We start from the raw sequence: 23584 nt of genomic DNA on the forward strand, positions 1-23584 counted from the left end.
ACCAATTTACCCCACTGTGACCTTTCTCTACTCTTTTACTTTTAACTTTCATCCCAATGTCCGATTCATTTAAAACTAGAACCATTGAAACCCTATCTCACGAAGCTACCACCATGTAAACTTTTATAATTTTTATACATACATATATCGATCCAGATTTGGTCCATAAAATTGATATCGAAGCCCCCATTCCTTGAAAGTCAATGAACACGTAATCCAAGACAAATATGAGGGAGATTGTTGTTGGAGGACCAAAAACTGATCTCCACACCGAAAGGGTCTTCTTTGGCAGCGCCACCACCACCAACAATCGTTGACGATGAACTACAAGTGTGGGTGACAATAATATTTAAAGATTTTTTAATCAAATTGTAGGAGAATTCGAATGTGAGAGGACTCAATTCAGGTCTTAGTAGATGTTATTTAGTGGAATAAGCTTCAAAATTCCGCTTAAATGAAGTAAATGCTTCGCATCCTTTTTTTAATGTCCTTTCATATGCTGCGTATATATATGCGGACAGTTCGAATGGACAAATTGGTTCCGCTGGGAGGTGGCCATCAAATCGTAGGGAGGGAATAGGAGTAGTGCCGTTATGTGTGGGTCCGCATAATGTGGAAAGTGGGATTAGTTGTGGAAAATATGTCCTTTCAGTAGGGAAATTACATTTATATCCTTTTTTAAAGACTTCATGTTAGAAACCAAATTTGGAATGATTCGATAGTAAAAAGTTATGAAAATTTATACAGTGATAGCCTCCGAAGCTAGGCTTCTAATGGTTTTGTTCATCTAAATCAGAGGGTCCAATAAAAAAAATATAACGAAAATAGTATCAGAATGGGACATATTGGTAAATTTTTGATATTTAAACGATCGTAGGAGGGTAGCGACCGGTGGTCAACGACTGTAAATATGGTAGATCATGGTGGACGATGGTGGCTACAGTTACGATCCGCTCCTATAAAGATAAATATGATCTAACGACTACGATAAAACAGTAAATGCATTAACAATAAAATAACTAATTTAATTATTTCTTAAAGCTTAGATTCTTAAGCAAAAAAGCTTAACCCATCTATTATAGAGGTTGAGTACAATGAGTCCTACTCGGATTAACCCTAAAAGCTTATATAACTCAAAATAGGACTTGCCTTAGACTAGCCCTAAAGACTTATATGACTCAAACTAAAACTCGACTTAGAGGCTTATATGACTTAATTGGACTTATTTTAGTTGCTTTCATGTTTTTAAATAGACTGACATTAATGGCTTACATAAGCATGAACAACATACCAGGATTGTATCAATTTACTATGCTCCTGACACCTTATCCTCAAGGTGACTAGTACACGAGATTGGACCTTTTGGCTTATGTCATGCTTATGAGCCTACAGGTTTGCCTTAGTCAGCTATCGCAGGTCCATCGGGTCATTTGACAAGTCGTCCTTCGGCTTGTTCTTGGGCCCCAAGTCACGCTCATGGATTCCTAATTAGTTGATGCGAGGTGGTCTAGCAAGATCGCAAAAATTTAACACATCTCGAGATACATGCCCTTCATCTCTTCCATCCCATAGCCAAAACCCTAACCCTAGGTTTGAAAAAAAGAATTTTGGCCTAGGGGGCCTCTATGGGTTACATGGATGTCGGCGATGGTTGGGTTAAGTAGTGGGTCACCGAAAGTTGACCTCCAAATGGTCCTTGCGGCAACGAGCAGTGGTGAAAGCTAGTGATCGAGCTTAGATTCGAGTTGCAGTAGCGACAGCCATGGCACATCGCCGATAGGTTCTCAGCCCACGGTGGCTGTAGTTAGTGGACATGGCCCGACGTGGCTTAGTTCGGCCACGCAATGGTCTTCGACGATTGAGGTGGCCAGCTCTAGATAGTAGTCAAGTTGGGGAGTCCAACCATGGCCACGAGTAGCCGTAGAAGGTCGAAACTGCGACCACAAGTTGTGATTTCACTACAACAATAATGGACTTTGACAGCAGTCTTCCAACCATTTCCTATGCTTGCTGTTGGCCTAGCTTGGGTGCGGGTGTCACATGGAAAGGACCAGACATCACCATTTGGGTTGGGAGCCTCTAGATCACTATCGATGGAAAACTAGGTTTTTGGGCCCTAGCTTCCACCGCGACTAAGGAAGATGGCGTTAGGGCCATCTCTAGGGGCTTCTTCGACGTCGTAGCTGCAGTGGAATCGGTCTGTAAAGTCAGAGAGGTCCCCACCGTAGTCGAAGGAGGGGTTTTGGCAATTGATTAGGTTTTCTCTCCACCTCCCTCACTATTTGAAGTTACCTCGCCCTATGGGGGGGCTAGTTCCGGCATGGTCAACAGTGCTAGTGGCATGGGTTGGTCGTGTTGGGCTAGGAGAATCGCCATCAAGGCTTAGATTAAGTCCTTGATGGTGGTTTGGATCTCCTTTAAGTTCTCTTTCAATTTGGCCAAAAAGTTCTTTGAATAATATCTTCGCCCACATGGGTGGCTCATCCTCGGCGGTAGTTGGTAGGGGAGGGGGACTGAAGAAACTCCCATAGGAATGGAAATAAGTTCTTGGTCCTCTCTGGTCATTCCTTCCTTATTCGTCTTGGATCGCGTAATAATCATTATCCGAGGAACATCGGCCCTAATATCAATATTAAGAAGCAAATTTGGAATGATCTAGTTGTAAGAAAATTATGAGAATTTATATGGTAGTAGCCTCAAAAGTTAGGATTCTAATAGTTTTAGTTTCATCTAAATCAAAGGTTTAAATAAAATAATATAAATAAAATAGTTAAGAAATATCATAATTGATATATTAGTAAATATTTGATGTTGCAGTAGTCGTCGGAGGGTGGCGGATGGCCGTAAAGTAGGGTGGATTGTGATGGAGGTGGCTAAGATTTGAGTGCTTGGAAGGGTTATATGGTTACGATATATTCCTATGAAGATAAATGCGATCTAACAACTATAATAAAACAGTAAATGCATTAGTAATAAAATAATTAAATTTAATTATTTTTCAATGCTTGGATTCTTAAATAAAGAAGTTCAACCCATCTATATATAGAGATTAAGTATAATAAGTCTTACTCGGACTAGCCTTAAAAACTTATATAACTCAAACTAGGACTTGTTAAAAGCTTATATGACTTAATTTGATTTATTTTCGTGGCTTATATAATTTAACTAGACTTGCTTTAAGAACTTATATAAGCATAAATCAAATAAAAGATAAATAGATTCAATCCATTGAGTCTAATTTCTTCGTGATTCGATCTGATCAGACCCAAATCGTATCACCTGATTATTATATAGGTTAAATATTGGATATATTTGTATTTATCTTCTGGATGTATAAGTTTCTGTGATATAGTTACTGTATATGTGAAAACTATATTAGAGATTTATATAAAAATATTAAAAAAAACTCTTTATATCACTATTTTCATAATATGTCAAACTTAACAATACGTGAATCTTAGATTCGAATATTAACAATACGTGAATCTTAGATTCGAATATTATTCTTCCAACTCTTGTGATATCTACAGACCATATGGATACAATCATGCGGATACAAATTTAGATATCAAAATGGATAGAAAAATCTAAACCTCATATCGGAAAAAACTTGAACATCAAATTTAATACCCTTTGATATCCTCAATTATCTAATATATTTCATCTCCTTTTTATAAAATAAGACTTACCATTATTGGGTTTGAGATATGCAGTGAAATTAAGTATATATATGTTTAATTTCATCGCAATTAGAACCATATTGGAAAGTTGATCTGCATTTAAGTTTGTGATCATTTCAGATTTGAGTCCGATCAAATCTGAACTAAAGATATTTCTTATTTTGAATGAAGATTTTGCCTTGATTACATAATCATGTATATCTACATGTGGATTTAGGTATGCCAGATCATATGTACTACTATATGTACTCCATTATTAATACCAAAAAAATGTTACCATTTAAGGTCATATCCATCTTAATCAGATTTAATAAGATAATCATCTTGACTTAGGTATGTCCTTAGGAGTTTTACAAATTACATCCTACAATTTACTTATTTTATAATTCATATCCGACCTTTGAAAATTTTACAATCCGACTCTTTAATTTCCTTTATAATTCTCATTTAACATTTTGATGTTATTTTGACAAACTAAGATCGACCAAGTTACTAAAATATTTCCACCGTTCCTTTTATTTTCTATATCCCTCTATCATATTTCTCACCTACCTCCTCCATCGTTGCTATCACCGTCGTTGTCAGCGGCCCCTTTCCTCATCTTCTCCCCTCCCCTTCTCCCCTTTCTCTTTTTCTTCTTCTCTTTTTTTTTTCTTCTTGTTTGGGAAGAAAAAGAAGGATAAAGAAGGCAAGAGTCCTTTAGATATTTATAAATTATTTTATATATTATAAATGAATATTTCTTTTCTAATACCATCTAAGTTAACTCAGGGTGTTAAATGAGAATTATAGAAAAAAAATTAAGGGACAAGTTATAAAATCCTTAAAGACGAGGTGTGATTAGATTAAATGTAAGATGTGATTTAGAAAATACACTATAAATTAATATACAAAAAGGTGGCGAAGTTAGGTTTATGTTTTCCCCTAAGAAATTTTATACACCAACAACTTTGTGAAAACAGCAGTGCTATAAATTGATAATATTTCATTAGAAAAATTAATGCAAAACACCATTAATTTTGCTTTTCTTTCTATTCACACCATATATTATCGTTGGTTTTCTTAACCGTTAGTTATCGTATCTATTAGCTAATTTAACTATAGATGTAAAATAACTTTCATACCATTAGGTAATTTTCTTCTTTCGGAAATTGAGAAAATGTTTTAAGTTAAGATAGAAATTGAAGGAGAGTGAAATTTAGCCTCCCGTTTACTTCTAGAATAGAAATAATCTTATTTTAGAATAAACCTCATTATTATGATATAAACTAAATTATAACCCCCACATTATATAATTATTTTATATAGAGTGCGGGATTATTTTTCTACAATGTAGACTTATAACTCTGTATTACTCTATAACGCATTCATATATATAAAGTATTTTAAGTCCAGAGTTGTAATAAAAAGTATTATAATTTTTTATAAACATAAATTACTATAAACTACTTTACATCCGATCAATAGTATTTTTGTTATTCGGCATAAATCATACTAATTCTCAATACAAATCTATGATCTTTTTATGTTTTAGTACCAGCTTTATATCACATTAAACAAAATTATTACTTTTTATACTAGAATTGAACTAAACATTAGAATAGTTTATACTAGCATTAGCTCTATTCTTTTAGTATTATAAATTAGAATAATTGTTCTAGAATAGACATTATCCCACAACTGAACAAGGCAGTTAAAGGAAGAGTAAATTATATTATATTATTATTTATATTTAAAATAATAGAATAATATTCTTTATTCTATTAGTTATTGTTAGGTTAAAGTTAGCTCAAGGTATTTTTGAGTCAGCAATAAACATAATCGTTAATGACACTTAGACCTATTGAAGTAAGAATATTTAATTGGTCTATGTTGATAAAAAAAAAGTTTATAGGACATGCTTTTATAGTTCGGAGGGGTCTAAGTAGAATTATCAACCTGCTATTCACTTCAAGAATAATTTTGTCCTTATTCTGCAATACAACCTCTTATTTTAAAATAACAATTAAATATCATAATATCTTAGAATCCAAATACTATTAATTAAAATAATATTTTATATCACACACTAATTAAATTACTAATTTACTCTTAATATCTATCTAATCAGTTTACTTTATAACCAATATATTAAAAAATATTTATTGTAATTTCATAAAAGATAAGATATTTTTCTCATATTTTTATGTTACTTTATTATAATAGCTTAGTAAGATTGAAATTATAAAAAGGACATGATTAGTAATTATCATATTCCCATATACTACAACTTTATTATAATAAAAGCCAACATCAACCCATGCATTACACGTCCGCATTGCAACATTACAAAAGGGCCTTATAAAGGACCTATAGCAATACTTTTTAAAGTAAATATAGTGAAAAGGAAGGGATTAATTACACCTGAATTAGCATAGCTCATTTCACATAGGCTAATTTATTTACTTATTTTTATGATATTTCAACATCTAAAGTATCTAATACTTCTTACCCATTAACGAAAACTTCAAATAACCATTCTACTTCTTCTTTCTTAACGAAAACTTAGACGAGGATGTCTATGTAAAAACTAAGCAATAGGTATCAGTATAAAAAACTCAGAAGGAAATACCTCTACTTACTTAAATATACTATGATACTAACTTTCTTTCTCTATACATACGATTTAGCAAGATTTTGTCAAAAATTGCACCAGTTGTTTCAAGGGAGAATTGACCTCTTGCAGTGATATCACTGGAGAATTACGTAGGAATAGTCGTCGTGAGAAAATTCTCTACCTAAAGTCGTGACTCCACTGACTCAGTGGGATCGTCGTTAACTGGCAATATTTTCAGCAATGGTAGGACTCCTTTGTAATATTTTCTAAAAGAAATCAATATTTATTCATTTGATGGGTGGCCAAATGAGATCACAAATGATTTCTACCACAAGTCAATAAGTTGTCGTTTCTATATACATATACGTTTGTTTGAATTAGACCAAGAGCCTCTGCTTCTATCTCGTAGGCCACCTATTGATAACACTTCTGCATTGCAGCATTATGTAGTAAATGAGATTGCACATCCACATCAGAAGAGAAAAGACATAGAAGAAAGGAAGAAAATACTGACAGTCAGCGTTCATGAATGGCTATAAGTGCTAGCTTATCTAGACTTTGTTTTGTGAAGACTTTGAGAGAACTATTACTGCCTGTCATTTCCGATGGCTGTTAAGAAGATCGACATGCAGCACAAACCCAAGTTTCTACGAAAGCACGTCAATTTTTACTATCAAATCTATGGTTGGATACGGTCGAGTGTGTGAGACTTGAAATAAATACTATTGCTCGTCTAAAAACCCAAGTAAGAAGATGGACATCCACATCAGATCAAGAGAAGAAAAGAAGAAAATACTGACAGTCAGCATTCATAAATGGTCAACACTAGTCTAAAAACCTCATATATAAGTGCTAGCTTATGGATTTTCTTCTGTGAAGACTTGAAAGAGATATTATTGCTTGTTATTTTCGATGACCGTAACAAGACAGCACAAACCCAAGTTTCTATAAAAGCACTCATTTTTTCTACTATCAAATCTATGTTTGGATACGGTCGAGTGTGTGAGCACCAATTGACCGCAGCCAAGACTTGGAAGTCTCTAGGTTGTTAGCTTATAAGTATTTCTAGACAATTAGTGACTTGGAACCCGAACGGATAGTAAATGTGTTAGGTTAGTCGGGTTCCGGTTAGATTGGGTCAGAATAATATAAACAAGAACACGATCTAATTTTTAAATAAGTTAGACTTTCTAAACACTAATATAACTCTTTTATTAAACATATTACACGAGTTATATATTGATCATTGGGTGGCATAAATTATTCAAATTTATTTAAGTTATTTAGATTATAAGACATATTTTCTCGAGTATAAAGCAGTTTTTTTAGGTTATTAGATTTTCAAATTATGTTTTTGAATTAAAAACCTAGAGAACAAAGCATAGTATATAAAATTAAGTAAATTTCTTATTAATAATTATTTTATAAGAAACAAAGTAGATATTACTTTTTTTATAAAATTAAAACCTTATGACATGTTTATTGTCTAAATTTATGTTGATGATATTATATTTGATACTACGGATAGAAGCTTGTGCAAAGAATTTGCAGAGTGAATGCAACGTGAATTTGAGTTGAGCATGATGGAAGAACTAAATTATTTTTTCAAATACAAAATCATTAACAAGGCCGCTGCTATACTTTGGTAGAGCACTGTATTATTTCAAATACAATGGCATTACTTTTATATAATGTCATTGGTACAGATTTTGACATACAAATACAAGCCATATGCTAATAGCTTTGACAGTGCCGGATACAAAATAATACACCAGTCAAAAATGAGATAACTACTAATGTGCTACCCAGAATGATTTAGCTGAGAGTCCTACTTTATCCTCACATTTCTTAAGAGATCTGAAATGAGCTCACAGTCCAGCTCAATGAGTAAAATTGTTTTAAAAGCCGAACATAATATAGCAAAAATATGAGTATGTAAATAATTGCAATAGCAAATGAAGCTTCAATGTCAAATCCAAATGCATGTAGCATATTAAAACCACATCCTATATCATATAACTCAAATACGTTTAACATCTCAATTATATATATTTCAACTCAGATAATATAAAAATCAGGAAACCAAGGATAGACTGTTCCATTTTGACTCCAGAATACTAGTGTACCAATGAATTTGCCCCCTAATAGGGGCTGCCCCTATTGACCCCCAGGGTTTGTCCCAATTATACTCTAGAGTACCAGAATTTTTAAATTTCTATTCATGTGATCACATGTTAGTATTTATGTAACCAACCAGTATAATACATGGTTCCAATCAAATAACTCAAATATGAAAGCTTTCAAGCCCATAATCCAACATATAAATTTATAAGGTCTTCAAATATTAAACTCATTTTGAGCATAAAATTAGCAAGTATAACTATCTCAAAGAGAACAAATCACTATAGTGTATTTATACAAATACATATATCAAACTAGGTCATCCATAAAGCCAACTCATGCAAAATAGAAATAACAGTATTTTCATTGAACAAGAAACGTAAATGAGTACCAAATAGAGAACTCAGACAAAATTCGAATCCGATGGCTCAAAGATGCTTCACAAAACTATTTAGCTATATACAAAAAAGGAAAACTAGCCTTACTCATAAGGTATAAAATATATTACATTGTTTAATTATACTAATAGAAAAACTAGTTTTACTCACTTGAATAAAAGACTTAGAAAATCAGATCTTGCACCAATATTTGACTTACAATAACCTTTGCATCACAACCTGAAAAATTCAAACAATATTTAGAAATACTATCTACACTTCAACACCTTCAGCATTAACCAATTCATTAAATTCTTATTGTGGTTCTCTCACCTATAATTTTTCTAAATGATGCAATCAAACAGGTCAAGATGAATTTCATTAAGGTACTACTCACTTATGCCATCTAATAACTTACTTCTTAAAAAATCCACTTAATAAGGGAGACTCACTATAATGAAATTAACCCCTCTAGACAACACTACTATATATAAAAATATATCATCTAATTATAAACAAGAAAAAGAGAATCTGAAAATAACTTTGATAGATTCTACGGTACCAAATTGATAAGTTCTGATACTAATGATAGGTCTACGGAACGATTCTTTCAAGATCTGAATTTATTGTAGGAAGCAATCGACGCAATCGAGGAAAAATATTCACCAAATATTCTCCCATAATTAAAAAGTTACGAAACTAAGATGAGTCGATCTGTAACTTCTTGATCTACGATTTTTGTATTTATGATTTTTGCAGATTCGAACTGAAATAGGGATGAAATTATAATTTAGTGCGGATAATAATGGTAGTGACGGGTGGAGTGGATGTTAGGGTTATGGATGGTAATGGAGATGAAGGTGGATGATTAATATTGTTTAAGTGATTAAGACAAAGGGGAAGTTCTTATTCTTTCTTCCTTTTTATATTTTAAAATTTATTACAGGTACAATATTTTTGTAATGGCAAATTTGTGAACAAAATCACATATCATTGGGTTTTAAAAACTAGATTTAAGTATATGGTCTAGGAAAGTGATAGCAATTTAATGGTTATGATTAAAAGATAAAAGTCAAGATAACAATAATAAAGATATGGAGTTTTACTTCTTGCTGTGCTAAGCAATCAAATTGTAAATTCGTAGGAGTACGAAGCATCAAGTTAGCCTATGGTTCTATCATGATCCAACAGTCTTCAGACTAAAATTTGAAAGATCCAAGATCTGTTAGTCATATTTGCAATCAAGTTTTACTTCTCTCTCTTTATATATAATAAAGATATATATATATAGAGAGAGAGAGAGAGAGAGAGTTTGGATGAAGAATAGTGGAAAAATAAACAAAAAAGAGAGTAGAACGGTGAAGGCAGAGAAAAGGTTTAACGGGGAGCACAGAATTTGATTACTACAGTACTTTTTACTCCTGTGGACTGAATTTAAATTATCTAACTCTAGAGTAATATATAAAACTGGATTTATTTGCGAAGTTGATCATTGAAAAATAAGGTTTTAAGGATACCCACATAAAAACCAAAATGATTTGAGAATTTGAGGGTATGGCACGTAATTAAGGGATTTTGTAAGGGTATTTGAGTAGGTGGTGTTCTAATTATCTTTTTGACGATTGTATGTTAAAATCTGAACCATTTAATATTTGACAAGATATATTTAGTAATGCAAACGTTTATAGGTAACTAAACATAGATAAGAGTTTTAATTTTAATGAGATAAAATCCAAAGTGTTTTAATTGAGGGAATGATAATATACACGTAAATAAGAGATTTGAGAAGGGCATGAATGGGGAAAAAGACTAAAAAATAATGAGAACATATGAAGGCCTTAGTGTCCAAGTTATTGGTGTGGATATTTTTCTACGAGCAAAGCGAGAGTCAACATTGATAAAGACACAGAACCTCTACTTGGTGTCCAAGTTCTTAGTGTTCAATAAGCCTCATGTGTTTATAAATAGTAGTGATGCACTCAAGCATGCTATTTACCACCACCGCCTCTCTCTCTCCCCAATAGAACTAATATAATGGCTCCCAAAAATATCCTTCTTGCTTTTACAATCTTTCTCTTTTTCATCATTGGAGATCTCATCCCTCCTGTGAGAGTTGCAGGTGCTATTACTTTTCCTGGAGTCTTAAACCCTAATAGGCCAGCCTGCGGATCCAAGTGCCCACCCAGAGGATATCCGTACACTCGTCCTGGAGGCCCATACCGCTCTTCTCCTCCTCCTCCTCCCGTTAAGAAGACTCCTACTACAACAACCAAGGAAAAGAAGAAAAGCTCTACTATCGGTTAGTCATAATAGCTATATTAGAGGTTTTGTGTTTATATTCTTCTAAAATTTCTCTGTTAAATTAAAGATAAAACAGGCAAATATAAAATCTAGAAGGGCATGCACCAAGTAAAAAACTTTTGAAATTATTTACACACAAAAAGCCAAATATTTAAGTAGGCCCAATTTAATGATTTTAATTTGCTGGACAAAGGTTTTTAGATGACCTAACATTAATTAAAACCTAGGACCTTTTGATTTAAATAATATTAGTTTAATAGCTCAGTTCTTGATCTTTAAAATGTTCTAATATTTATGATCATATTCTTTATAATTCTAATTTTCAGGTAGCACTCCTTAGTGGTCAAGATCGAAAGTCTGCTACTCATCGGCATCCAATTGTTGTCTTTGTTGTTCTCATGTGCTAGCCTTTCATAGAATAAGAGAGCATATTTTGGAGGAATATGTCTGCCTCCTAGTTATAGTAATACCTTTATAATTAGATTGCTCTTTGTGGTGTTCTTCTTACATGTGTTGTATTGTGTCCTAATAAATATTTATTCTGGATCTTAAGTTGTCTCTCATAATTTACTCCCATTGATATTTTTTTGATTTAACATCGTAAAAGTCACTTTTACTACGTAAAACCTATAATCAGCAATGTATTATTTCGTCTTCCTCCTCTCCCACTACTATGAAACCTGCAATCTTTACATTCGCCATAAATCCCTTCTTATTATGCACATTTATTAATTTTTTGAGAGAAATTTTATGCACTAGTATTAATTACTATATTTGTCAAAGTTTAATTCCTTTTGAGAGGCTCTTTCTACAATTGAAACATTTATATATATTTATATATATAGAGAGAGAGAAGATAATTGTGCAGTTATTTGTCTAGTCAAATTAGGTAGGCCGAACAAAAGTAATATGAAGACATAAAATTTTTATTCTCTAGTGGTTTAAAGTCTTAAGTCTTAAAGACGATTAAAAAAAACCATGAACAAAAAAAATTAATTAAATTTAAATGCATTTGACATGCAATGTGGACATAAAAAGGTTATCGAAAAATGAGGACATGCAATGAAAAATTCTAGGGCATACTCTAATCTCAACTATACGAACTTTAATGAGTAGACTTGACGATAAATAATGAAAGCTAAACAATAAGTAGTGTAAACACGCATGATTTATATGGAAAACTCCAAATTAGGATAAAAACAATAGATCATTTTCGTCAGGATCAAATTTACCACAAATCAAAAGCAGGTATAAGAGTCGCTTACAGATTACTCACTGAAACCCATAGCTATATCTTAAGATCTCTTATTCACTAGACCCTACAATGAGTTACTTCTAGTGGTTAATTGCACCGATCTCTTTGTCCCTTGAGATTGAAATGAATCTTGTCTCAGTAATGCTCGAGACAAGTTGCACAACGCTGCAACAATCAAGAACAATCTTCAAACACTCAAAACTTGTAGCTTCTTGATCAATGAAGAACTTTCACTCAAATCTTTTATGAAATTACAATAAATATTTTTTAATATATTGGATATAAAATAAACTGATTAGATAGATATTAAGAGTAAATTAATAATTTAATTAGTGTGTGATATAAAATATAATTTTAATTAATAGTATTTGTATTCTAAGATATTATGATGTTTAATTGTTATTTTAAAATAAAAGGTTGTATTCCAGTATAAGGACAAAGTTATTCTTGAAGTGGATAGAAGGTTGATAATCTATTTAGAACCCTCCAAACTATAAACGCATGTCCTATCAACTTTTTTTTATCAACATAGACCAATTAAATTTTCTTACTCCAATAGGTCTAAGTGTCGTTAACGATTATGTTTATTGCGACTCAAAAATACCTTGAGCTAACTTTAACCTAACAATAACTAATAGAATAAAAAATATTATTCTATTATTTTAAATATAAATAATAATATAATATAATTTACTCTTCCTTTGACTGCCTTGTTGAGTTGTGGGATAATGTCTATTCTAGAACAATTATTCTAATTTATAATACTAAAAAAATAGAGCTAATACTAGTATAAGCTATTCTAATGATTAGTTCAATTCTAGTATAAAAAGTAATAATTATATTTAATGTGATATAAAGCTGATACTGAAACACAAAAGATCATAGATTTGTATTGAGAATTAGTATGATTTATACCGAATAACAAAAATACTATTGATCGGATGTAAAGTAGTTTGTAGTAATTTATGTTTATCTAAAATTATAATACTTTTTATTACAACTATGGACTTAAAATACTTTATATATATATGCACTATGAGAAAATAACAATGCGTTATAGAGTAATACAGAGTTATAAGTCTACATTGTAGAAAAATAACTCCGCACTCTATATAAAATAATCATATAATGGGAGGGTTATAATTTAGTTTATATCATAATAATGAGGTTTATTCTAAAATAAGATTATTTCTATTCTAGAAGTAAACGGGAGGCTAAATTTCGCTCTCCTTCAATTTCTATCTTAACTTAAAACTTTTTCTCAATTTCCAAAAGAAGAAAATTACCTAAAGGTATGAAAGTTATTTTACATCTATATTTAAATTAGCTAATAGATACGATAACTAACGGTTAAGAAAACCAACGATAATATATGGTGTGAATAGAAAGAAAAGCAAAATTAATGGTGTTTTTCATTAATTTTTCTAATAAAATATTATCGATTTATAGCACTGCTGTTTTCACAAAGTTGTTGGTGTATAAAATTTCTTACGGGAAAACATAAACCTAACTTCCTCTCGCCACCTTTTTATATATTAATTTATAGTGTTTTTTCTAAATCACATCTTACATTTAATCTAATTTGTGATTCACACCTCATCTTTAAGGATTTTATAACTTGACCCTTAATTTTATTTTCTATAATTCTCATTTAACACCTTGAGTTAACTTAGATGGTATTAAAAAAGAAATATTCATCTATAATATATAAAATAATTTATAAATATCTAAATTACCCTTGCCTTCTTTATCCTTTTTTTTCTTCCCAAAGAAGAAGAAAAAAAAAAAAAGAAGAGAAGAAGAAAAAGAGAAAAGGGAGAAGGGGAGGGGAGAAGAAGTGGAAAGGGGCCGCTGACAACGACGGTGATAGCAACGATGGAGGAGGTAGGTGTGAAATATGGTAGAGGGATATAGAAAATAAAAAGAAATGGTGAAAATATTTTAGTAACTTGGTCGATGTTAGTTTGTCAAAATAACATCAAAATATTAAATGAGAATTATAAAAGAAATTAAAGAGTCGGATTGTAAAATTCTCAAATGTCGGATATGAAAATGTGATTTGTACAAATCCTTAGGACATATCTAAGTCAAGATGATTATCTTATTAAATCTGATTAAGATAGATATGACGTTAAAAGGTAACATTTTTTTGTATTAATAATGGAGTACATATAGTAGTACATATGATCTGGCATACCTAAATCCACATGTAGATATACATGATTATGTAATCAAGGCAAAATCTTCATTCAAAATAAGAAATATCTTTAGTTCAGATTTGATCGGACTCAAATCTGAAATGATCACAAACTTAAATGCAGATCAACTTTCCAATATGGTTCTAATTGCGATGAAATTAAACATATATATACTTAATTTCACTGCATATCTCAAACCCAATAATGGTAAGTCTTATTTTATAAAAAGGAGATGAAATATATTAGATAATTGAGGATATCAAAGGGTATTAAATTTGATGTTCAAGTTTTTTCCGATATGAGGTTTAGATTTTTCTATCCATTTTGATATCTAAATTTGTATCCGCATGATTGTATCCATATGGTCTGTAGATATCACAAGAGTTGGAAGAATAATATTCGAATCTAAGATTCACGTATTGTTAATATTCGAATCTAAGATTCACGTATTGTTAAGTTTGACATATTATGAAAATAGTGATATAAAGAGTTTTTTAATATTTTTATATAAATCTCTAATATAGTTTTCACATATACAGTAACTATATCACAGAAACTTATACATCCACAAGATAAATACAAATATATCCAATATTTAACTTATATAATAATCAAGTGATACGATTTGGGTCTAATCAGATCGAATCACGAAGAAATTAGACTCAATAGATTGAGTCTATTTATCTTTTAATTGATTCATGCTTATGTAAGTTCTTAAAGCAAGTCTAGTTAAATCATGTAAGCTACGAAGATAAATCAAATTAAGTCATATAAGCTTTTAACAAATCCTAGTTTGAATTATATAAGCCTTTAAGGCTAGTCCGAGTAAGACTCATATAGACAGGTTAAGCTTCTTTATTTAAGAATCCAAACATTGAGAAATAATTGAATTTAATTATTTTATTACTAATGCATTTATTGTTTTATTGTAGTTGCTAGATCGCATTTATCTTCATAGGAATAAATCGTAACCGTATAACCCTTCCAAGCACTCAAATCTTAGCCACCTCCATCACAATCCACCCTACTTTATGGCCATCCGCCACCCTCCGACGATTGCTACAACATCAAATATTTATCAATATATCCATTATGATATTTCTTAACTATTTTATTTATATCATTTTATCCAAACCTTTTATTTAGATGAAACTAAAACTATTAAAATCTTAACTTTTGAGGCTACTACCATATAAATTCTCATAATTTTCTTACAACTAAATCATTCCAAATCTGCTTCGTAATATTGATATTAGAGCCGATGTTCCTCGGACAATGGTTATCACGCGATCCAAGACGAATAAGGAAGGAGCGACCAAAGAGGACCAAGAACATATTTCCATTCCTATGGGAGTTTCTTCAGCCCCCTCCCCTACCAACTACCGCCGATGATGAATCACCGGTGTGGGCGAAGATATTATTCAAAAAACTTTCGACCAAATTGAAAGAGAACTTAAAGGAGATCCAAACCACCATTAAGGACTTAATCTAGGCCTTGACGGCGATTCTCCTAGCCCAACACGACCAACCCATGTCACCAGCACCGTTGACCATGTCGAAACTAGTCCCCCTAGGGTGAGGCAACTTCAAACAATGAGGGAGGTGGAGAGAAGACCTAATCAATGGCCAAAACCCCTCCTCCGACTACGGTGGGGACCTCTCCGACCTTACAGACCGATTCCACTGTAACTACGACGTCGAAGAAGCCCCTAGAGATGGCCCTAACGCCATCTTCCTTAGTCGCGGTGGAAGCTAGGGCCCAAAAACCTAGTTTTCCACCGATAGTGATCTAGAGGCTCCCAACCCAAATAGTGATGTCTGGTCCTTTCCATGTGACACCGCACCCAAGCTAGGCCAATAGCAAGCACAGGAAATGGTTGGAAGACCGCTGTCAAAGTCCATTCTTGCTGCAATGAAATCACAACTTGTGGTCACAGTTTCGACCCTTCCGCGGCTATTGGTGGCCATGGTTGGACTCCCCAACTTGACTACTATCCAGCGCTGGCCACCTCAACTGTCGAAGACCGTTGCGTGGCCGAACTAAGCCACATCGGGCCATGTCCACTAACTGTAGCCATCGCGGGCTGAGAACCTACTGACGATGCGTCATAGCTGTCGCCACTGCAACCTGAATCTAAGCTCGATCACTAGCTTTCACCACCGCTCATTGCCCCAAGGACCATTTGGATGTCAACTTCCGGTGACCCACTACTTAACCCAACCATCGCCGACATCCATGTAACCCATAGAGGCCCCCTAGGCCAAAATTCTTTTTTTCAAACCTAGGGTTAGGGTTTTGGCAATGGGATGGAAGAGATGAAGGGCATGTATCTCGAGATGTGTTGAATTTTTGCGATCTTACTAGACCACCTCGCATTAACTAATTGGGAATCCATGAGCGTGACTTAGGGCCCAAGAACAAGCCGAAGGACAACTTGTCAAATTACCCAATGGACCTGCGACAACTAACTAAGGCAAACTTGTAGGCCCACAAGCATGACATGAGCCAAAAGGTCCAATCTCGCGTACTAGTCACCTTGAGAATAAGGTGTCGGGAGCGTAGTAAATTGATACAATCCTGGTATGTTGTTCATGCTTATGTAAGCTATTAATGCAAGTCTATTTAAAAACATGAAAGCCACTAAAATAAGTCCAATTAAGTCATATAAGCCTCTAAGTCGAGTTTTAGTTTGAGTCATAAGTCTTTAGGGCTAGACTAAGGCAAGTCCTATTTTGAGTTGTATAAGCTTTTAGGGTTAATCCGAGTAGGACTCATTGTACTCAACCTCTATATATAGAGAGGTTAGGCTTTTTTGCTTAAGAATCTAAGCTTTAAGAAATAATTAAATTAGTTATTTTATTATTAATGCATTTACTGTTTTATCGTAGTCGTTAGATCGTATTTATCTTCATAGGAGTGGATCGTAACCGTAGCCACCATCCTCCACCATGATCTACTATATTTACAATCGTTGACCACCGCTCGCTACCCTCCTACGATCGTTGCAATATTAGATATTTACCAATATGTCCTATTCTGATCTTCCTCTACTATTTTCTGTATATCTTTTTATTAGACCCTCTGATTTAGGTGAAACAAAACCATTAGAAGCCTAACTTCAGTAGCTATCACCGTATAAATTTTCATAACTTTTTACCTTGGAATCATTCCAAATTTGGTTCCTAACATGAAGTCCTTTAAAAAGGATATAAATGTCATTTCCCTACTGAAAGGACATATTTTCCACAACTAATCCCACTTTCCACATTATGCGGACCCACATCACGACACTACTCCTATTCCCTTCCTACGATTTGATGGCCACCTCCCAGGGGAACCAATTCGTCCATTCAAACTGTCCGCATATATATATGCAGCATATGAAAGGACATTTATAAAGGATGTGAAGCATTTACTTCATTTAAGCGGAACTTTGAAGCTTATTCCACTAAATAACATCTACTAAGACCTGAATCGAGTCCTCTCTCATTCGAATTCTCCTTCAATTTGATTAAAAATTCTTTAAATATCATTGTCACCCACGTTAGTAGCTCATCGTCAGCGATTGCTGGTGGTGGTGGCGCTGCCAAAGAAGACCCTTTCGGTGTGGAGATTAGTTTTTGGTCCTCCAACAACAATCTCCATTAGATTTGTCTTGGATTATGTGTTCATTGACTTTCAAGGAATGGTGGCTTCGATATCAATTTTATGGACCAGATCTGGACCGATATATGTATGTATAAAAATTATAAAAATTTACATGGTGGTAGCTTCGTGAGATAGGGTTTCAATGGTTCTAGTTTTAAATGAATCGGACATTGGGATGAAAGTTAAAAGTAAAAGAGTAGCGAAAGGTCATAGTGGGGTAAATCGGTAGATGTCCGATGTTGTAGCTATCGTCGGAGAGTGTGGCAGATAGCTAATGATGGTGGTGGACAGCCATAGAGTAGGGCAGCTACGGGAGGGAAGTGATAGCTAGGGTTTGAAAGATCAAAAGGCTTTTACGATTACGATCTACTCCTAGAAAGATAAGGACAATCTAATGACTGTATGAAAAGATAAAGAGGAGATAATAAAAATAACTTAACTCAATTCTCATTCTACCTATTATTATCAACATATGACTATTCTTAGAGGATCGGATCCACATGCAGATTATCTGATTTATTTAAAATTTAAACAATAAGATAAATCTAACTAAGTAACTCAAGTTGACTTGACTCGATTAACCTAACCCATATTATCGGATCGTAACATAATGCGGGCTATTAATCGGACATTATAACCCCATATACTCGCGCAGTACGGGATTACAACCCCGCACACCCGCGTACCTGCATAATGCAGGGAAAGTTTTGAAGCATTATTTTCCACCGGCCGAAGGATATCTTAGTCATTTGGTTTTAAACATCATCGATTCCTAATACAATTTTATTATTCTCTAATACTTTAATATCAGCTTAATGTCACGTCAAGTATAATTATTAGTCCTTATACTAGTATTGAACTAAATATGATAATAGCTTATATTACCATTAGCTCTCTACTTCTAGTATTAAAAATTAGAATAGTTATATCTATTCCAGCCTTATTCCATAAAAGTGAACAGAGCTTAAATGTGTTCACATGTAGAATATGGGTGGAATAGGCATAAGTATTCTAATTTTTAATACCAGAAGAAGAGGGCTAATACTAGTATAAGCTGTTGCAATATTTAGTTCAATACTAGTATAATGTATAATAATTACATTAATGTAATATAAAGTTAATATTAAAATAATAAAATTGTATTGGGAATTGGTGATGTTTAAACCCAATGACATCGGGTGTTCATTGATGCTACTTACTTGGCGATGGCTTCAAAGCGATCGAAGGCGAGGGCTGAGATGTTGCCTCACCATAGGGAGACGTGGTCGAGAAGGGACGAGGAGGCATGATAGAGGAGGAGGAGGAGATCGTCGCGAGCGAGGATGCCGGTGAGGCAGAAGGATGGGGAAGGAGAGGTTAATGCGGTGGTGAGGGCGGCATGGAGTTGGAGAGGAGGCGAGGAAGAAGGTGGGAGGGGAGCGAGGAGAGAAAGTAGAGTGCCGTGGCGGAGACCTTGGGGTTGGGGGAAGAGAGATCAGATCAAAGGCTGAAGATGAGCACGTCGTAGAGGTCAAGAGTAAGGTTGAGCGAGCAGAGGAGGTCGAACGTGAGACTTCTTGCAGACGGCGGAGGAGGGGGAGCCAGTGATCTCATCACAAGTTGTCTTGGCGATTGGCGGAGATGTCGTGGCCGGCGGCAAAATACTGGAGGGCTTCGAGGAGCATGCTAGATTGCTTTGAGGGCGTTGGTTACCCCGCACTGAGTGGGGTAATACCTTACACTGTGGGATTATCCCTCACAGTGCAGGTATACGATGTTGTCTTTGGAGATGAGAGAAAGAGAAGATAGCAACTATAGGTAATATGACTAGTGTGTTGTTATCTCAAAGGATAAAATTAGATTATTAATAAATATGTTTTAGAAAGTTATATGGAATAAGATGAAAGAAAATATTGAAATAGTATACTAGAATAAAGTAAAATGTTGTTTGATTACTATACGTGAAGTGAACAGGGGCTTAAAGTTATTCCTCACTATAGAGTGAAGATTCCATTACCTCCTTGCCAATAATAACTTATAAAATTGAGGTTTTTGAAAAAAAAAACATAAAGTCATGCATCTTCCGGTGAATATTTATTAGATCTATTTTTTTAAATTTAAATCAGTGTAATATATGAATTTAGCTAGCATGATTCGTTAAAAACATATGTAATGCATAAAATTATTTAGCTTGATCAATAAAAGAAATTCATGTAATACTTAAATTTAGTTAGCCTGATTCGTAAAGACACCATGTAGTATATAAATTTAGTTAGCTTGATCCATTTACAAAATCATGGAGTACGTAAATTCAGGTTGTCTGATTCATATAAAAATCACGAAATGCGTAAATTCAGTTAGCATGACCCGTAACGTAATACATTGAAAAAAATAAATAATAAAATCATCTTCTAGGGAGAGGAATGCGATAGGTTGGCACAAAATGCACACTGTAATAAATACACTGGACAAACTTCTCACTAAGATAATGATTAATTTGGAAAGAAAACAATGAATTTGACTTGATCGGTCAAATCGATAATACAGTATATTTATTTTTTATTTCTGCACACTGTCCAAACAAATTCGGCTAGCCGACGTACCCCCAAAAAAAAAGGTTTAGATGCAACTTTGAGAGTGGCAAAAAATAGTAGATTGGTTGTATAAGTAGCACCTTTCTTCTTTGAATATCATTATCATCATATCACTTATGATAGTATATGCAATCACAGAACTAATATCGTAGGTTTGGTATGGGCGGCAAAAATTGACCCGATTGGATAACCCTGACATGATAACCTAATTTTTGAACTAGATTGAATTTAGTCTAATCGGGTTCAGGTTATAAATAGATCAACCTATCTAACCTAATTATTAAATAAATCATGTTCGTATTTATTATCTCAATTCAATTAACACGTATATGACTCGACCGCCAACTTGTTTATGATACAATGATTCGTTTATGCCACGACAATCCATTTATGACCCGTCTAACTCGTCTATAACATGAAAAAATATCTTTATACTAAAAAAAATCTATGTTTATAGCCCGAGTAACTTAAATAAATTTAAATAATTTGTACTATCTAATAACTCATTTATGACCTTTGTAACTTATTTAATAAGCGGGTCATGTTAGTATTTAAAAATTCTAATCCATTTAATAAATAGGTCTTGTTCGTATTTGCATTATCCTAATCTTAACCGAAGTCAACTAATTTAACTTGATTTCCACCGTTGGTTTTGTTCCAAGTATGTTACGAATTAGATTTGAATTTGCACGTAAAAAAATTATAAAAATTTTAGTGGAGGTAGCCTCGTGCGATAGGATTCTAATGGCTTTAGTTTCACCTAAATCAAAAGCCGGAATGAAAAGTTAAAAATAAAATTGTGGAGATAGGTTAGAATAGGGCAAAACGGCAATTATCTGATATTGCAGCGGTCGTTGGAGGGTGGGGGACGGCCAAAGGTAGTCGTGGATGGCAGTATTGTAAGGTGGCTGTTGGAAGTAGAAGGTGGCTAGGGTTTAAAAGGTTGGGATGTTTCTACAACTATGATATACTCTTAGAAAGATAAAGCGATATGACAGCTAGATAAAAGATAAGGACGAAAATAATAACTTACTAAACTTAGATTTTTTCTAATCAATTCTATGATTATTATCAACACATGTCCACCCCTATTTATATGAGTAAAACTTCTAGTGGATCGGATACATATGCAGATTATCCGATTTATTTAAAATTAAGATAAAGCTAAGTAACTAACTTAACTCGATCTGACTTGACTCGACTTAACCCACGTAGTCGGATCATAACAAGCTACCAAGCTTCCGACACTTTGTGCTCAAGGTGAGTAGTACGTGCTAGGCCTATGGGTCTGCATGTAGATACCACTTAGTCCGATAGTGCGGGCCTACCGGTTTGTTCCACTAGTTGTCCTTGAGCTCTAAGTCGTGCTCATGGCCTTCCAACTGGTTCGTGCAAGCTGATCTAATCAAATCGCGAAAATTTAGCACACCTCGAGATACATGCACTTCATCTCTCCCACTCAGTACCCAAAAATTTAACCCTAGGGCTAAAATTAGATTTCAACCTAAGGGCGCTACTATGGGCTGCATGGGCACCAGCGACGGCTGGACAAGGTTGTGGGCCTCCGGCAGTCGACCTCTAGGTGATCTTTGTGGTGGCGGAGCGACAACGAGTAGTGGTGGAAGCCAAATATCGAGCTCGGGCTCGGTTGGCTGTAGCGGTAACTGTAGCACCTCGCCGACGAGTTCCCCAGCCCCCGACGGCTATGGTTGATGGCCGTAGACCCACTACCGTGGAGCCCCTATGGTGTTGAGGCCTGCAGAGCCACCCCGACATGGCTTTGCTTGGACAATATCGCCGCGAGTGTGGCCATCAGGTTTGGCCATGCGATGGTCACTCATGACTACAGTGGCTACCACAGTCTTGTAGTCAGCTAGCGAGAGCCGACCATGCCCGTCGATGGTCGTTAGAATGCCGGACACGCGGCCACCTATCGCAGTTTTGCTACAGCAAGGAGGGTCATCAACGGCGCTGTTCTGGCCTTCTCCTATGTGATACGATTCGAGCTTCATCGATGTCATCTCGAGCATTGATACATTTTAAGGATATCATTTATTCTTATTTTAGTGTTTAATTTAGAGAAAAATAAGTTTCTTGTATGTCGCGTTTGAACGTGGGTGGAGTGCGTTCCAACGCGTTTCTGAATGCTTGCATCACTTTCGCACATACAGAGAGTGCAAAATGTGCGTTCGAACGCCTACATCGCGTTCGCACATACAAAGAACATAAAATATGCATTTAAACGCAATCGGCTAAAATATACTGTTTTAGGGTTAATAATTATCATTTTTGAATTGTTTGGTTAGAATGCCTCCATCCACGGATCCTAAGACAGACTCCCTAATATTCATCAATTAATCGGACGATATCTCGAGATCCCACTGCTCGATTCATTTGAAATATAATTTGTTGGAAAGATCTTTTCCGGGGCTACAACATATCAAAATTTTACATAGATCCGACGGCTGAATCTTTCGAGATCTAATTTTAAAGTTCTGTATCAGATCTTGCCCAGATCTAAAAATCAGAATAGATCGAGCCTTGGCCAAAAAGGGAGATCGTATCAAGCTGGTATGACGACAACCAGAGCCATGGCTGCATGGTGAGATGAGGAAGAAGAGATTCTCCCAATAGAGGAGGGGGAAATAGTTTCGGGGACTTCCACTCACGGAACCGTCGGACCAAATCGGAATACGAAAGAGCCTAGCATTCAAGCTATGTTTGGGTCTCTTTCTGAACAAATGGTCATCAACAACCAGATGATGATGGAGATGATGCGAGAATTATGGGCGACAAGGGAAGCCATGGTGAACGGGAATACACCATCAACCCCA

At 34.3% G+C, this 23584-nt stretch overlaps 1 long non-coding RNA gene across 1 annotated transcript; it reads left to right on the plus strand.

Moving 5' to 3' along the window:
• The first annotated feature begins 10764 nt into the window (after positions 1–10764).
• On the plus strand, positions 10765–11627 carry LOC140796598 (uncharacterized). Its single transcript, XR_012110478.1, has 2 exons — positions 10765–11073; positions 11402–11627. It is a non-coding gene; the product is annotated as an uncharacterized lncRNA (long non-coding RNA).
• The last annotated feature ends 11957 nt before the right edge of the window (positions 11628–23584 follow it).

Source organism: Typha latifolia, chromosome 10, assembly GCF_019914945.1.
Source record: "Typha latifolia isolate L0001 chromosome 10, TyphaL0001v2, whole genome shotgun sequence".
Taxonomy (NCBI): Eukaryota; Viridiplantae; Streptophyta; class Magnoliopsida; order Poales; family Typhaceae; genus Typha; species Typha latifolia.